The sequence below is a fragment of the Eumetopias jubatus genome, unplaced genomic scaffold (assembly GCF_037043125.1).
Source record: "Eumetopias jubatus isolate StellerSeaLion01/CBP00866 unplaced genomic scaffold, mEumJub1_p1.0 scaffold_11, whole genome shotgun sequence".
NCBI lineage: Eukaryota > Metazoa > Chordata > Mammalia > Carnivora > Otariidae > Eumetopias > Eumetopias jubatus.
Window position 1 is genome coordinate 21941819 of NW_028274817.1, and position 19366 is coordinate 21961184.

Sequence of the window (19366 nt, forward strand, 5' to 3'; positions counted from 1 at the left end):
CTTATTTCACTTAGTATAATCTCCTCCAGTCCCATCCATGTTGATGTAAAAGTTGGGTATTCATCCTTTCTGATGGCTGAGTAATATTCCATTGTCTATATGGACCACATCTTCTTTATCCAATCCTCTGTTGAAGGACATCTTGGCTCTTTCCACAGTTTGGCTATTGCGGACATAGCTGCTATGAACATTGAGGTGCATATGGCCCTTCTTTGCACTACATCTGTGTTTTTGGAGTAAATACCCAGGAGTGAAATTGCTGGCTCATAGGGTAGCTCTATTTTTAAATTTTTGAGGAACCGCCACACTGTTTTCCAAAGTGGCTGTTCCAACTTGCATTCCCACCAATGGTGTAAGAGAGTTCCCCTTTCTCCACAACTTCTCCAACATTTGTTGTTTCTTTCCCTGTCCATTTTTGCCATTCTAACTGATGTAAGGTGGTATCTCAATGTGGTTTTGATTTGAATTTCCCTGATGGCTAATGATGATGAACATTTTTTCATGTGTCTGTTAGCCATTTGTATGTCTTCTTCAGAGAAGTGTCTTTTCGTATCTTCTGCCCATTTTCTGACTGGATTACTTGTTTTTTGAGTATTGAGTTTGAGAAGTTGTTTATAGATCTTGGATACCAGCCCTTTATCTGTAGTGTCATTTGCAAATATCTTCTCTCATTCTGTGGGTTGCCTCTTCATTTAGTTAATGGTTTCCTTTGCTGTGTAGAAGCTTTTTACCTTGATGAAGTCCCAAAAGTTCATTTTTGCTTTTGTTTCACGAGCTTTTGCAGATGTATCTTGAAAGAAGTTGCATGGCCGACATCAAAGAAGTTACTGCCTATATTGTCCTCTAGGATTTTGATGGATTCCTGCCTCACATTGAGGTCTTTCATCCATTTGGAGTTTATCTTGGTGTAGGGTGTTAGAGAATGGTCGAGTTTCATTCTTCTGCATGTGGCTGTCCACTTTTCCCAGCACCATTTATTGAAGAGACTGTCTTTTTTCCATTGCATGTTTTTTCCTGCTTTGTCAAAGATTATTTGACCATAGAGTTGAGGGTCCATATCTGGGTTATTTATTCTGATCCATTGGTCTATATGTCTGTTTTTGTGCCAGTATCATGCTATCTTGGTGATCACAGCTTTGTAATATAGCTTGAAATCAGGCAACATGATGCCCCTAGCTTTGTTTTGCTTTTTCAACATGTCCTTGACGATTCGGGGTCTTTTCTGATTCCATACAAATTGTAGGATTGTTTGTTCTAGCACTTTGAAAAATGTCATTGGAATTTTGATCGAATGGCATTGAACGTATAGATTGCTCTGGGTAGCATAAACATTTTAACAATGTTAATTCTTCCGATCCATGAGCATAGAATGTTTTTCCATCTTTTTGTGTCTTCTTCAATCTCGTTCATGAGTGTTCTGTAGTTCCTAGAGTATAGATCCTTTACCTCTTTGGTTAGGTTTATTCCGAGGTATCTTATGGTTTTTGGAGTTATTGTAAATGGAATCGTTTCTGTAATTTCTCTTTCTACAGTTACATTGTAAGTGTGTAAGAAAGCAACTGATTTCTGTGCATTGATTTTGTATCCTGCCACATTAGTGAATTGCTGTATGAGTTCTAGTAATTCGGGGGTGGGGTCTTTTGGTTTGACCACATAAAGTATCATGTCATCTGTGAAAAGAGAGAGTTTCCTTCTTCTTTGCCAATTTGAATACCTTTTATTTCTTTTTGTTGTCTGATTTTGTTTCTGGTTTCTAATTAATTGATCTCTGCTCTAATCTTAATTATTTCTCTTCTAATGCTTGGCTTAGGCATTGTTTGTTGGTTTTTCTCTAGTTCTTTAAGGTGTAGAGTTAGTTGGTGAATTTCGGATTTTTTTATTTTTTTGAGTGAGGCTTGAATGGCTATGTATTTCTCCCTTAGAACTGCCTTTGCAGTATCCCATAGGTTTTAGACCAATGTGTTTTTGTTCTCATTGGTTTCCATGAATTATTTAAGTTCTTTGATTTCCTGGTTGACCCAAACATTCTTGAGCAGAGTGGTCTTTAGCTTCCAAGTGTTTGAATTTCTGCCAATTTTTTTCTTGTGATTGAGTTCAAGTTTTAAAGCACTGTGGTCTGAGAATATGCAGGGAATAATCTCAATATTTTGATATCAGTTGAGACCTGATTTGTGACCCAGTATGTGGTCTATTCTGGAGAAAGTTCCATGTGCACTCAAGAAGAATGAGTATTCTGTTGTTTTAGGGTGGAATGTTCTGTATGTATCTATGACGTCCATCTGGTCCAGTGTGTCATTCAAAGCTGTTGTTTCTTTGTTGATTTTCTGCTTAGATGATCTGTCCATTGCTGAGAGTGGAGTATCGTGGTCTCCTCCAATTAAAGTTTTGTTATCAATATGACTCTTTATTTTGGTTAACAGTTGGCTTATGTAAATGGCTGTTCCCATGTTGGGGGCATAGATATTTACAATTGTTAGATCTTTTTGTTGGATAGACCCTTTAAGAATGATATAATATCCTTCTGTCTCTAACTACAGTCTTTAGTTTAAAATCTAATTTGTTTGATATAAGAATTGCTACCCCAACTTTCTTTTGAGGTCCGCTAGCATGGAAGATGGATCTCTATCCCTTCACTTTCAGTCTGGATGTATCTTTAGGTTCAAAATGAGTCTCTTGTAGACAGCATATGGTTGGGTCCTGTCTCTTTATCCAATCCACAATCCTGTGCTGCTTTATGGGAGGCCATTTAGGCCATTCACATTGAGAGTGATTATTGAAAGATAGGAATTTATTGTCATCATGTTGCCTGTGAATTCCTTGTTTTTATAGATTGTCCCTGCAAATTTCTGTTGTATATCATTCTTGGGGTCTTTCTACTTTTATAGAACCCCCCCCTTAATATTTCTTGCAGGGCCAGCTTAATGGTCACATATTCTTTCAGTTTCTGACGGTCTTGGAAACTCTGCATCTCTCTAACCATTCTAAATGACAGCCTTGCCAGATAAAGTATTCTTGGCTGCATGTTCTTCTCGTTTAGTACCCTGAATATGACTTGCCAGGCCTTTCTCGTCTGCCAGGTCTCTGTGGATAGGTCTGACGTTGTTCTCATGTTCCTCCCTCTTTATGTAAGGAATCTCTTCCCCCTAACTGCCCTTATGATGGTTTCCTTGGTTCTAAGATTTGCGAGTTTTACTATTACATGCCAGGGTGTTGGTCTGTTTTCCTTGATCTTGGGAGGTGTCCTCTCTGCCTCTAGGACACGAAAGTTTGTTTCATTCCCCAGATTAGGGAAGTTCTTAGCTATGATTTGCTCAAATATATCTTCTATTCTTCTCTCTCTCTGCACCCCCTCTGGGATTCCAATAATTCTGACATTGGAATGCCTCATGATGTCACTTATTTCTCTGATTCTATTTTCATGAATTCTGAGTTGTTTTTCCCTGGTCTCCTCTTTTTCTTTTTTTTATCTATTAAATGGTCTTCCAGGTCACTAATTCGTTCTTTTGCCTCACTTACCCTAGCTGTTAGATTATCTAGATTAGATTGGATTCATTGATAGCATTTTTAAGTTCTGCCAATTTAACTTTCCTTTCTGCCCATAGAGACTCTGTGTTGCCATTAATTGATTTCTCCATTCTAGCTATTGTCTTCACAATTGCTAGCCTAAATTTCATCTCTGACATCTTGGTTATATCTGCATCCATTTGTAATTCTGTGGCATAAGTCATAATCTCTGAGTCTTTCCTATTTTGTGGGTTCCTCCTCATCATCATTCTGTTGATGGGTGGTTGAGGGAAGGTATAGAGTCCAAATTATTGACCAGAACCCAAGCAAGATGCACCTGTTTTCTAGGGACCTTAGGGTTGTTGGCCTTTTGTTTTCCCAACCTGTCTTCTGGGGGAGGGGCCTGCTGCACTGTTACTCAGGCAACCCTGTTTGGGCTGAGTTGCCTTGCCCCCTGTGGCAGGGGATGGGCTCAGTGAAAACCGGTTCTATGGGACTTTTGTGCTTTGGTGGCTTTCCCTGGCAGCTTTCTGCCTCTCTTCTGAGAGTTAGAGAAAAGACCTTTTCCAATCCTCTGCCTCAGAGCAAAGAGATTGCTGTCTGTTCTTGGTGAGCTCTCCAGGCCACAGTCTCTCTGTTTCTGTCTGTGCTGCTATAAACTCCAGCGTCCTGGGTTGTGCGCCCCTCCATAGTGCTCCCAGTCCTGCCTCCAGGTTGGGGCACGTCTCTGCCCTTTGTGCTTCTAAAACAGTCAGTCGACCCCAGTTCGCACGTGGGACCCCGCCAGTCCAGTTTCCGTCTAAAGTCCTTTCCAGGCCACTACCGGTTTGTGAGCGAGTCTGTGCCCCATCTCCAGTGCAAGAGGCTATCCCTTACTGGCGGTGTAGGATCCCCACGGCCAGGTTTCCTCCCCCTGCCATTTATCCTCTGATATCTGCCTGCAGAATCATGTCTACCCTCTTCAAACCTCAAAACCAACCACCTGCGGTCTTCTGTTTGTAGAGATCCAGATCATCTTACATCTCAGGCTGATTTCATGGGTGCTCAGAGTGGTCTGGTAGATATCCAGCTCAATTCCGGGGACCAGCTGGAATAGGGTCCCCTACTGCTCTGCCATCTTTTCCCCAGATCTTATTATTTTTCTTTTGCTTAACTTCTATCCTTTGAAAAAATAATCTGAAAAATTGCCAGTGACCTCCGAAACACCCAGAACATTTTATTTTATATTGTTTTTATTATTAAATATTCAAAACTTGAAAACTGTAGACTGTAGTATAACAAACACCTGGGTATCCAATATTAATATTGAATTGAAAATATCAATCTCATAGAGTCATATTTGATAACTTAATACATATAAAGTGCTTAGAACAATGCCCGAGTAATACTAAATACTGAATAAATATTAATATGATCAAATCGTCTTCCTTTGGTGTATTTTCTTTTGATATTTTTAAGAAGAAATAAATTAGAAAAAAGAGTCCTCTTGCACTGTTGGTGGGAATGCAAACAAGTGCACCCATCGTGGAAAACAATATGGAGTTAAAAATAGAACTACCCTATGATTCAGTAATTTCACTACTGGGTTTTACCCAAAAAATACAAAAACACTAATTAAAAAAGATAAATGCACCACTATGTTTATTGCAACATTATTTATAATAGCTAAACTTTGGAAGCAGCCCATCAATAGACGAATGTATATATAGAGAGAATAGAATATTCCTCAGCTATAAAAAAGAAAGAAATCTTGCCAATTGCAAAACCATGGATGGATCTGGTGAGTATAATGCTAAGCAAAATAAGTCAATCAGAAAAAGACAAATACCATATGATCTCACTCATATGTGGAATTTAAGAAACAAAACAAATGACTTAAGGGAAAAAAAAGAAAGAGAGAGAGGCAAACCAAGAAACAGATTCTTAACTACAGAGAATAAACATGGTTACCAAAAGGAAGGTGGGGGGAGATAGGTGAAATAAGGTATAGGGTTTAAAAAGTACACTTATCATGATAAAAAATATTAAAATTTAAAAAATTAAATTACATTACCACTGTAAGTTGTCATTCCCACTGTAAGCATCCATGTTTTTATAAGTTACCACATATGCACTTGTATTTTCATGAATAATACAAAATACTTTGAAGTTTTAAACATAAAAGGCACAACACTGCAATATAATTCTGTATTTTTTAGAAATTATCATCATAGGTATACCTGGGTGGCTCAGTAAGTTTAGCATCTGACTCCTGGATTCAGCTCAGATCCTGATCTCACACTAGTGAGATTGAGCCCCACATCCTCAGGCTCTGTGCTCAGCGGGAGTCTGCTTGGATATTCTCTCCCTCTGCCCCTTCCCCCACTTGTGTGTGCACAGGCTCTCTCTCTCTCTCTAATAAATAAATAAATATTTTTAAAAATTGTCATCATGGTTTTGCTATCTACACAAGATAAGATGGAGAGATATAAAGATAGTTTTATTTGTTTCAGAGGTACAGATCTGTTGAATCACAGATCTGTACCTCTGAAACAAGTAATGCAATATATGTTAAGGAAAAAAAAAGAAGATAGCAGGAGGGGAAGAATGAAGGGGAGTAAATCAGAGGGGGAGATGGACCATGAGAGACGATGGACTCTGAAAAACAAACTGAGGGTTCTAGAGGGGAGGGGGGCGGGGGGATGAGTTAGCCTGGTGATGGATATTAAAGAGGGCATGTTCTGCATGGAGCACTGGCTGTTATGCACAAACGATGAATCATAGAACACTACATCAAAAACTAATGACGTAATGTATGGTGATTAACATAACAATAAAAAATTTAAAAAACAAGAAAAAAAGGATAGTTTTATTATTTTATGAACTGTATAGGTTTCCATCTTATGCATTGGTTTGCTATTGGTTAACAGTATTAGTATTATTGTGGTGTATCTTCATATTTTGTCAGTCTATCTTCATTAACGTATATCTGGATTGTATTTCTATGAGTTTTTAATAAATTATTTAATAATTTTATTAGTCATGATTACTATATAATTGAACTCATTTCTTCTAAATCCTTTCCTGTCATCTGTTGAATTGCTCAAATTTTAATGATGTATTTTATATATTTCCTCCTCCTCTAGTTGTTTGGAATTTATATTTTATATTTATAGTATTTTAGTAGTTTCCTTTACATTTTAACATTTGTACTTAACCTAAAATTATTATAATTAGTGTCTATATCGTCTTTCCTACAAAGAGAATACTTTCATTCAGATATTTACTATTTCTATATTATTGCTGTCTAACATTTTAGGTGCCCATTGTTTTTAAATTCTCCAGTAGTCATTATTACTATTGATTGATTATTACTTTTCATTTAGAATGACCCTTTACTTGTTCAAATTTACCAACACAGTTTACCAATTTCTTTACCATTGTTCCTGCATCCCAACCCTTCATTTCTTTCATACCGATGTATACTCTGTAGTAGTAAGCTCTGAAATCTTGTAGATCTGAAAATTTCTTTATTTCAATCTTATTCTTAAATGGCACTTTAAATTAGTTTATACTTTTAAGTCCAGAGTTATGTTCTGTCAGAACTTTGAAGACTTTGTTTCATTTGCTTCTGAGATTTATTGTTGCTAATGAGAAGTCTTATGTAAGTCTTATAATTCCATTGTAGATAATTAACCTTTTCTCTCTGGTAGAAATTAAGATTTTCTCTTTGTCTTTGATACTTCTTGTTTTTAGCATTTGATGAGTCTAAATGTAGGCTTGTTATTTTGCATTTTTTCTGTACCTAGTATATTCCTTAAGACTAAGCAGTTTTTTCTTTCCTCAATTCTGGAAAATCGTCAGCCAATTATTTTTGGAAATTTTCCTCTTTCTCATCTTCTTTTGTTTGTTTGTTTTGCAGAGTCTTATTTATTTGCTACTTTATCAATTAGAAAATTTTCCTCTTCATGTCTTCCCAGTAGGCGAGTACAGAGTCCAGACACCTAGGGAACACACATCAGTCAGGGTAGGGACATGGTGATGCTACACCAAATGCGGAAGAATTTCCAAGTGGTAAGATCAGTAGCTTGAACTTACCATGGGAGGCCTGAATTTGCTGATATAGGGAGTTCACTACACACCCAAGAGTTGATCTTATTCTGTATAGAAGCCATAATCAGGGCCCAATAGGCAAACAAGTTTCCCATGCAGAATCTAAGGACAAAAAGTAAGATGTTGAGTAGGCACCAAAAAAAGGTAGGCCATGATTGTTGAATAGAATGCAGGTGGTGATGTTTTTCTGGGATACCACCATCCCCAGCTGAGATTAAGGTCCAGGTTTACAGTACCAAATTTTTTGCCTCCACTCTGTTACATGTTGGGGCAAAACCAAAAAGGATAGTGGGTATATTACAATGCTCCATAAGGCAGTAAGGATATTGTCAATTTTTATTAGAGGTGCTGGGGTTGTATCCCTTCATTGTTTTTGGTGGAGTGGGGTGAAGAAATGGGGTGATGGTTAGGTTCTGTTCCATACCTATTTCCCACAGGGTGAAAACCTAATACACTGTGGAGTTGTTTGCCATTTCCAGGGCCATCTAATTATATGTTCCCTGTAGATAGATCTTTTGGCAAGGACAATAAAATGTTATCTTGTGTCCCTATCTGCAGTAAAGCATGTTCTTCCTGTATGTTGTCTACTTGTATTCTAAGGGTGACATCAGGGAACTAAGTGAATAGAGAGTAGGCACTTGGAAGGTTGGAACGTATGTGTTCATTTAATGTCCATATAGTTGTTGACAGGCAGCCTGTCCAAAAGGCCAGCGAATGGTTTCTTGTCACAGTTATTTTTTCAATTTTTTATTTAAATTCTTTTGCATTACTTAAGTCTTTCCAAGGCATGAGCTGGTACAACACAATCTTTTTTTTGTTTGTTTATGTTATGTTAGTCACCATACATTACATCATTAGTTTTTGATGTAGTGTTCCATGATTCATTGTTTGCATATAACACCCAGTGCTCCATGCAGAACATGCCCTCTTTAATACCCATCACCAGGCTAACCCATCCTCCCACTCCCTGGTACAACACAATCTTCTCCTCTCAGATACAAATAGCCTAGCATTCAAACAGCATGCACAATACCTTGGTAGCAGCAGTGCACTGTGCCTGCTCCCACCGAAGCCCTGTTCAGTTGTGTATATTTGGAGCATCTGCAGGAGTGTGAATAGTATTGAGAAGAGGAGGCAGGAGGAAACAGCTTGAGCTCCTAGCTGGGAGGAGGTCAGCCAACGTTGTGCAGGGCAAGCCTGAGCATGTCATTGGTGCAAACCCAAGCATTGTTGATGTTCTTTAATAGGAACATCTAGTGGAACCCCATGATGGGGTTTTCAGCACCTTTGAGCTGATCCACAACCATGCTGATGACACAGCTATCTGGCACGGGATGATGGTCCTGAACTGTAATGCTGTGCTGGATTTTCTGGAATGGAAGCCTGGACTGCTGTCCTTCCCACTTAAAGCTAATGTGTCAATATAAAGTAGTTGGGTTCTGTCCTTATCAAATAACTGGTAGTAATATTGAATAAGGTTGTATTCGATCTGTTTCCAAGTTGGTTTGTCTCTCACTCTGGAGCATCACCGGGCCTCGTTGAGACCTGAAGGGCTGACACTATGTCTTTCTTATCTCTTTAATTCCCTCCTTCTGGAAATCTGATTAGATATTACTTGATTGTATCTTCTATATTATCCTCCACATTGCTTGGATTTCTCTTTCTTATCTTCTATTTCTTTAATGCTATATGCTGCAATCCAACTAAATTCCTCAGATTATATTCTATTTCACCAAGTCCTTTTTAATTTATGTTTTTCTTTCCCTTAAATTCTTTATTCAAATGCCTGCGTTTTTATTTCAATAATTTCTAATTGATTATTTGTCATTTTTGCTATGGTGTTCTGATCTTGCCTTTATGGTATCTATTATTTCCTTCAACTCTTGATTATCTTAAAAATACTTTAAATACTCTTTCAATTTTTCTATTATCTATATAGTTCACAATGTGTTACTTCTTATTTTATTTGCTTACTCTCTCATGCTGGTTTGCTTCCTTTTGTGATATGCAATTTTGACCATAATCTCATCTTCAGAATAACTGTTTCTTTTTAAAAAATATTTTATTTATTTATTTGACAGAGAGAGAGAGAGTATAAGCAGGGGGAGCAGCAGAAGAGTGGGAGAAGCAGACTCCTTGCTGAGCGGGGAGCCCTACGTAGGGCTTGATCCCAGGACTCCTCATGACCTAAGTCGGAGGCAGACACTTAACAAACTGAGCCACCACCAGGTGCCCCAGAGAGTAACTGATTCTTGAGGCATTCTTCTATGCCATGGATTGTGCAGACTTACTTTAAGCAGTTTCATATTTACTTATGCATGCCATCCTTTATGCTTAGAACCCATCCCTTCACAGACCTTTACATCTACTTGTGTGATTTTTAGTCATCCTTCATCTTTCAGTTTAAAATCTCTTCCTCAGAGAAACCTTCCTGGATTCTCAGATTAGCTTTGTTCCCACTCTTATACACTTTAATAGTAGGTGGCACTTTTAATCTATGGAATATTTTATAATCTGAGTTTATAGACCAGTGGTGATTAATATAAATAATATCTAATAAAGAGTTTTATTCTTTATTCCCTCCACAATTTAGGGGCGGAGATGAATCCATATATTCTGTCCAAAACAACTCTAATTAAACTCTGTGATCCTCTCACATCTACTACCTATAAATTCTTAGAATTTTATTGGTTTTTAAACCAACAGAATTTATTTTATAATCATGCAATTCTACTTAAACGTGTTGGTCCCATTATCTCTTTTCCCCATAATATGGGCAATTCTGTAGTCAGCATGCTACCAACATATAATTTACTGAATAGTATACAATCCATTGTGAGTGTGGAGAGTTTGGTTCTTAATCGATTCTGATTGCTTTTCTCTTGATACAATATATTTAATGTTTTTTTTTTCTTTACTTATATCTGGAGAAGGAATATTTATGAACACCCACATTTGATAATATGTGTCTCATATATTTTTAAATTTTTAAAAATTAATACTTTTATTCCCAAATAGAGGGTCAGCTCCATGAGGGTAAAGAATGTTGCCTATTTTTGTTCACCATTACATCTCCAGTTCAAGCACTATTTTTTAAATTTTATTTTATTATGTTATGTTAATCACCATACATTACATCGTTAGTTTTTGATGTAGTGTTCCATGATTCATTGTTTGTGTATAACATCCAGTGCTCCATTCAATACTATATTTTATACATGGATTGTGCTAAATAAATATTTGTTGGATAAATGAATGGTGAGCAAAAATCAATGAAATCACCACAATTCAGCAGCAATCCTGACAGGTAAAGTATTAAGAGGAGGTTTATAAAGTGGGGTGTGGAAGTTCAGAAAGGGACGGAGAGGAAAAGTAATTGTGAACTTGGATGAATAAAGGATCAGAAAAATAAATCATAGCATATAAGCTTTTGTCTCTGAGTTGAAGAGCTTGTAGTTTCCTTCACTCTTTATCATTTATTACCTAAATCAAGATGCAATATTCTGTATGAATAAAAACAGCCAGCCTTTGAAGTATACATATTACACCTCTTGTACTCTTTAGGAGATGATTCTTGAAATGCGACTTGCATCATTTTTCAATGAGTTGTAGCTCCTAACTCATTCACAATCTTACGTTCAGTGAAGCAGAGTGTTCCTCAGAACTGGAAAAAGCATCCTTTGGTTCTTTTGATTAAACATCACCCTTACCCTCTCTTACTTGTTATTTCCCAGAATGAGATGGATTCAATATAGTCTTATGCCATTCATTTGTATTAACCAAACTATTAATTAAAAATCTCAAATGTATTTAATATTACCAAAAGAATTCAGCTTTTTCTTGTATAATTTATTCGTTTTCCTTTTTTAGGTTCAGAATCTTATTTTCCATTTTTTTTCAGTCTTAGATCTTATGTTTTATATTTGTTTTTTAAAATTTTCCCCTGTCTTGGTGTACTGAATTTGTCTTATAGTTTTCTTGAGTACATTTTTTAAACCATAAAGCAATTGATGTGAATTTAAGTGTAAATTTATTAACACTGGATTATCATCATTAAAGTATAGGTACATGTTTGCTTGATGTTCTATGAGCTATCTTGCTTTCAAATGGAGTTTTATCCTTATGTATTGCTTTCTTTTTTTAAATAATTTTTATTATTATGTTAATCACCATACATTACATCATTAGTTTTTGATGTAGTGTTCCATGATTCATTGTTTGTGCATAACACCCAGTGCTCCACGCAGAATGTGCCCTCTTTAATACCCATCACCAGGCTAACCCATTCCCCCAACCACCCTCCCCTCTAGAACCCTCAGTTTGTTTTTCAGAGTCCATGGTCTCTAATGGTTCGTCTCCCCCTCCGACTTCTAACAGCACTGATAGAGCAAGAGAAATTTGTGTTCATTTTCTTTGGCTCTTTGCTAACTGGATCTTTCAAACTCTTTTTCCTTTGATCAATGTGATTAGTTTAAAAGTAAATCTATCTAACATCTCTCTCTCTCTCTCTCTCTCTCTCTATCATCTACTTATCTATCATTTTCATGCATCTATAAATATATATGCATATTTATATAATAATAATGTCATATATAAAGACTTATAGTTAATGGTTCTGCAAACATTCAGGATTTATGTAAAATTCTGAATCTATATTTCATTGAACTGCATAGAGGTTTTTGAGTGTTGGTCATTAGGTTTAGTTCTTTTCTAATCTTGCCACTTACTTTCTGTGTGTGGTTGAGACAGAAGTTCTTTCATTGATTGTTTCTCATTTTCTTTGCTGATGGCCCTCATCAGACAGACAGGCTCCAAGGTAATTAGCAGAGCTTTCTTCTTGGCTGCTCATTTCCTTAAACTCTCTGCAAGCAGGAAACTTATGAACACTTTGCAAAACTCAACTATATACAGGATAATAATATAATAATAATAAACATTCTATAGAGATTTGAATATATTTGAGACATAATACACCAATCTATACATGCATAACTGGTAAAGGGACAATCACCATAAAGGCAGTTGGGAGGGGCGTCTGGGTGGCTCAGATGGTTAAGCATCTGCCTTTGGCTCAGGTCATGATCTCAGGGTCCTGGGATCGAGCCCTGCATTGGGCTCCCTGCTTGGCAAGGAGCTTGTTTCTCCCTCTCCCTCCACTGTTCCCTCTGCTTGTGCTCTCTCACTCTCTCTGTCAAATAAATAAATAAAATCTTTAAAAAAAGGCAGTTGGGAAAATAATCATGCTGCCATTGAATGGAGTTACCAAAGACTCTTCCACCCAACAAAATTCAGAAAATTATGTACTTTATAAGCTACTGAGCCAAAAACCTATTTGAACTGACCCTATCTTATATTCTGGCTCTGTTATTAATAGCTAAATGTTTTAGGCCTAGGAACTTCCTCATCTGCACCTCTGGGATAATAATAATAATAATGCACCATGGGGCATTTAAAAGTACTACATGAAAATGGGATACAAAAGAGTATTTAAGAGTATCACATGAAATTATGAAGTGAATGCACACAAATTGCTTAGCATGGCAACTTGAATACACAGTAAGTGCCTAAAAAGTATGAGCCATTATTTTCCTGTTGCTTCTGCTGCTGTGTGGTAATTGTTATTTTTATTGTCATAGTGAAAGTTCCCATATGAGAAGTATAGAACATTTATGATATAGGTACAATGACTTAATTTCCTTACTCATGGTCTACTTTGATTGTATTTATGAAGAAAACTAAGAATATTAGAAAGTCCTTGGCAAAAAGGCTCGTTAGGTGTAGAATACAATGCCAACTCATTTTATATCTACCTTTAGGCTCAAAATCAGATAGTTAGGATTCAGTAGTCTTACAGATTTCTCATAGATTTGCAATTTACTTTGACCTGGAAAAACAACCAATGCCATCCTTAAGATTTTAATGTTACAGATTCACACTTTGATGTATTTTCCCTGATTTGCAATTTGACATGAAGAGACTGTTTGGATCTTAATTTATTCCTACATCTGATTAACCAATTCTGAGTTCAGGTGGTATTGATGATAGGGTTTTGAAAAACTTTATCTGCTTAAGAATATTATGTATTATGTATTTCTCTACTAATACTGTATTTAATTATCTGAACAATATTTCCAGGATCAAAATTCCACCAAAACAGTTTTTACTCAGTACAGACCCAAGATAACATGCTTGTTAGATCTTCTTTCTTACTACCTAAGTTAAATTTTGAGTTTGTATCTAAAATATTTGAAATATTTTTTTTAATTAGGGGTGCCTGGATGGTTCAGTTGGTTAAGCATCTGATCCTTGGTTCCCGCTCAGGTCACTATCTCAAGGTCATGAGATGAGTCCTGTGTCAGACTCCTCACTCAGTGGGGAGTCTGCTTGAGATTTTTTTCTCCTGCTCTCTCTCCCTCTACTCCTCACCCCACTCTTGTACACACAGTCTCCCTCTCTAAAATAAATAAATAAAAACCTTTGAAATATGTGTGTGTGTGTGCATATATATATCCAGAAAGGGATTGTATTTATGATTTGAGGAAATAGGTTTTTATTACCACTTTTCAAAGAGTTTTTCAATGTACTTTTATTTATACAATATTATCAATGCAAAACTTTCCTTTTTTGGGGCACTTGCATGGCTCAGGCAGTTAAGCATCTGCCTTTGGCTTAGGTCATGATCCCAGGCTCCTGGTATCATGTCCTGCATTGGGCTCCTTGCTCGGCGGGGAGCCTGCTTCTCCCTCTACTTGCCTCTTTCTCTGCTTGTGCTCTCTGTGTCCCTCTGTCAAATAAATAAATAAAATCTTAAAAAAAAACTTTCCTTTTTTAAGGAAGTTTTTCTTCCCTTCAAGGTATCTCTCTCATATTTTCAATCTTATATGCTATATGGAACAACAATACTAATTATATACAACCAGAGCCAATGATGAAAATCTTCTGAAATTAGATAATCAAGGTCTTTTATTCAAAACCTGCACATAGTTCTAGATTTGCCCTTCAGCTCTGTAGCAATGGGGCCCTTTTTTGGATGAAGTAGTTATCAGAAAGTCCCTAAATAACTTTCTATCATTATGTCTAAAGAAGCATTTTATTAAGATGGGGTAACTTTATGAACTTACATAGTAAGGTGAAAAGCCCCCATAAATTCTGTAACATTAGTACAGACAGAAATTACAATACTTCAGTTACTATCAGGAAGCAATTGGAAAACATAAATTAATGTCCCTGACAATCTTGTTATGGGGAAAGACAGTTTTCATTTGAAGTACTTGCTGACAAGGCTGCAACTTTATTAATACAAAACATGCCATTTAGCCTTAGGACCTACATTTTGGCAGCTGAACAAAATGTAAGAGTTTACAACTGCCTTTCACTGTTGTATTGAGGTAGTCCTAAAACACATCTCAAGCTTCTAGTAAGTGCACAAAATGTTATACTAGATAGAATATGTGAGGGCTACCAAAGAAATTGCAGGTATGACCCTTGCAGTCAAGTTGAGGAAGAAAGATGCAGTTCCAAAAAGAAAAAAAAAATGAAGAAAACTAACTAGCAGTTTTCCAAGTGTAATACAAATAGAAACTAAATACAGACTGTCTTTGTATAAGAACATATGTGTTAATTGTGCAGTAATAAGCTTAGACATTTGTATGATTTTTCGGGTATAAAATTCTGTGCCTATTTTACTTTAGCTTTTCTGATTTATATAGCATATAACACAGGAAATCCACGATGAATCAGAAAAGAGGGTAAATAAGTCATCTTGACATCAATTCATACCACTTGTGCTCTGGAGCATCTTTCATTTTAGTCATCCTTTTTCCAAGCCCAAGGCCAAACTTACTTCTCTACGTGCAGGTAGTTCCCCTAGTTTCTCTCTAAAAGCTGGATAATGAACAGATTTATTAATTTTGCCTCTGTTTTTCATATTCATTCTATTCCTTCAAAAGCCTTCTCCTTTAATTAGATTTGAAACTATGGGAAAGTGTTTTCTGAACCTGGCTTTTCAGGGTGAAAGGCACAATTCAAGAACTGTTGAGAAATAACCAGGATCTCATTTTTCTATATTATATAAAACAAGGCTCTCTTAAGACAGAGGCATCTTTTTTTTTTTAATTTTTTTCCTTCATTTATTTTTGCAATATTAAAATGACAAAAGAATCTTTTTTTAGACAGAAAGTTGGAACATTCTACAAACGAAGTAGCCAGTGACATTTCATTCCCTTGCTCCTCAGCATAAGCACAGAACTACCTGTGAGAAGCAGCTCAGCATATTTACTATCTACCTTGTTTATACAACCGATGCCCCCCACACTTCAATGGAACTGCCCCTCCCAATCACACTTGCCTCAGTCCCAGCATGGCACGCTCCCTCAACCAGAAGACAGGCCAAAACCCCTGTTCACATTGTGACTCTCAATGCAGGTCTGCAGAGCCTTGGTTCCAGCAGCAGTGGCTAAAGTTCTCATTTCACAATCTGAGGAGAGCACACTTAACTTAAAATGTGCCACACTCAGGCCAGGGACCAAACACTGCCCACAAGTGAAGAGAGCCTTTGTAGATGACTGGCCTGAAGGATAAAGCAGCCAGGAGAAAATAGTAGAGCACATGTAGAATATAGTGGAGACACTCTTGTAAGAGCCAGGCCCTAGGAAACAGGGAAAACTACATGGCAGGACACTATAGGACTTCTTCATCATAACGCCATCACACTCAAGAACAGGAGACATAGCTGACATTCCTAATACAGAAAATCAGGCACAGAGACTTACACAAAATTAAAAGACATAGAAATGTATCCCAAATGAAAGAACAGGACAAGTCCACGGCCAGAGATCTAAGCAAAACAGAAGTAACATGACTAATAAGAGAATTTAAAGCAATGATCATAAGGATACTTAAATGAACTTGAGAAAAGAATGGAACACATGAGTGAGACCCTATTTTAAAGGATAACATAGATATAAAGCAGAGATAAAGGGCTGAATAAACAAAATGAGAAACATGCTTGATGGAATGAACAGTAGGCCAGAGGAAGCAGAGAAATGAATTAATGACCTGGAAGACACAGTAATGGAAAGCTATCAAGTTGAACAAAAGAGCAGAAAAACCATGCAAAATGAGAATAAACTTATGGAACACAGTAACTCCATCAAATGTGATAAATTTCATATTATATAAGTCCCCAGAAAAGAAAGAAAAGAGGAGAGAAAATTCATTTGAAGAAATAATAGATGAAAACATCCCTCATCTGGGGAAAGAAAAAGATATCTAGCTTCAGAAGCCATAGAGAACTAGCATCAAAATCAACAAAAGCAGATATGAGCCAAGATATTGTAATTAAGTTGGGAAAATATAGTGATAAAGAAAAACATTTAAAAGCAGCAAGACAAAAAAAAAAAAAGACAGTAACTTACAAGAGAAAACCAATAAAGCAGCAGGTTTTTCAGCAGAAACATTCTAAGCCAGAAGGGAGTGTCATGATCTATTCAAATCCTGAATGGAAAAAAATCTGCAGCCAAGAATATTCTAAACAGGAGGGTTATCAATCAGAATAGAAGGAGAGATAAGGAATTTGTCAGACAAACAGAAAAATAAAGGTGTTTATGGTCATTAAACCAACCCTGTCAGAAATATTAAAAAAGACAGTTTGAGTGGGAAAGAGAGACCAAAAGTGACAGTATAAACTTAGGAAACAAAAAAAAAAGCAGTAAAAATGAATATATCTATAAAAAGTCAGAGAAGAAACACAAAAAAGGGATGTAAACTATAATAACATACCTAAAACATGGGGAGAAGAGGAGTAAAAAATGGGTTCAAACTTAGACCTTCAACTTCTTATAGACTGCTATATGCAGAAGAGGTTATATACAAAATTAAGAGTAACTATATATCAAAAACCACTAATAAATATGCAAAGTTAAAGAGGAAAAATCCAAATATATCACTAAAGAAAAATAGCAAACCATGAAAGAGATCAGAGAAAATCTTCAGAAAGAACCACAAAAGAAATAATGAAATTACAATAAATACATATCTCTCAATAATGACTTTGAATGTAAATGGGCTAAACACTCTAATGAAAACACACAGGGTGACAGAATGGATTTAAAAAAAAAAGAACCATCTATATGTGGCCTACAAGAGACTCATTTTAGACCTAAAGACACCTGTAGATTGAAAGTGAGGAGGCAAAGAAGCATGTATCATGCTAAGGATGTCAAAGAAAACCAGAGTAGCAATATTTGTATTGGACAAAACTGGCTTTAAAAAAAAGGCTGTAACAAGAGACAAATTAGGGCAGCATATAATCATAAAGGGGACAATCCAACAGGAAATGTAATTGTAAATATTTATGCATACAACATAGTATCCAAATACATAAAAGTTAAAAAAAACATAAAGGAGCTAATTGAAAATCATAGAAAAAAATAGTAGGATGCTTTAACACCCCGCTTATATCAAAGAAGAAATCATCTAAAGAGAAAATCAATAAGGAAACAATGGTTTTGAATGACACATTGGACCACATGGACTTAATAGATATATTCAGAACATTCCATCTTAATACAAAAGAATAAACATTCTTTTCAAGGGAACATGGAACATTCCCCAGAATAGGTCATATATTAGGCCACAAAACCAGTCTCAATAAATTCAAGAAGATTGTAGTCATACTACATATCATTTTAGTCCACAATGCTAGGAAACTAAAAGTCAACCACAAAAAAATTGGAAAGATCACAAATACATGGAGGTTAAATAACGTGTTAACAAACAATGAATAGTCAAAAAGGACACAAAAGAAGAAATCAGAAAGTACATGGAAACAACTTAAAATGAAAACACAATGGTCCAAAACCTTTCAGATGCAGCAAAAGTGGTTCTTTCATTTAATTATTTTTTTAGGAGTTGTTCTTTCTTTTATTATGTTATGTTAGTCACCATACAGTACATCATAACTTTTTGAGGTAGTGTTCCTTGATTCCTTGTTTACGAATAATACCCAGTGCTCCATGCAATACATGCCCTCCTTAATACCCACAATCATGCTAACCCAAACGCCCACCCCCTTTCCTTCTAAACCCCTCAGTTTGTTTCTAGGAGTCCATAGTCTCTCATGGTTCATTTCCCATCCGATTGCCCCACTTCATTTTTCCCTTCCTTCTCCTAATGTTCTCCATGCTATTCCTTATGTTCCACAAATAAGTGAAACCATGTGATAATTGGGTTTCTCTGCTTGACTTACTTTACTTAGCATAATCTCCTCCAGTCCCAACCATGTTGTTGTAAAAGTTGGGTATTCATCCTTTCTGATGGCTGTACAATATACATTGTATATATGGACCACATCTTCTTTATCCATTCATCTGTTGAAGGGCATCTTGGCTCTTTCCACAGTTTGGCTATTGTGGACATTGCTGCTATGAACATTGGGGTGCATATGGCCTTTCTTTTCACTACATCTGTGTCTTTGGCGTAAATACCCAGGAGTACAATTGCTGGGTCATAGGTTAGCTCTATTTTTAATTTTTTGAGGAACCTCCACACTGTTTTGCAAATTGCCTGTACCAACATACATTCAGTCCAACAGTATAAAGGGTACCCCTTCCTCCACAACCTCTCCAACATTTGTTTCTTTCCCTGTCCATTTTTGCCATTCTAACTGGTGTAAGGTGGTACCTCAATGTGGTTTTGATTTGAGTTTCCCTGATGGTTAATGATGATGAAATTTTTTTCATATGTCTGTTAGCCATTTGTATGTTTTCTT

The 19366-nt window shown here is 36.3% G+C and overlaps 1 pseudogene; it reads right to left on the bottom strand.

Annotated features, from left to right (window-relative positions):
• Positions 1-8768: 8768 nt before the first annotated feature.
• LOC114223749 (nuclear transport factor 2 pseudogene) lies at positions 8769-15957 on the bottom strand (annotated as a pseudogene).
• Between the last annotated feature and the right edge of the window lie 3409 nt (positions 15958-19366).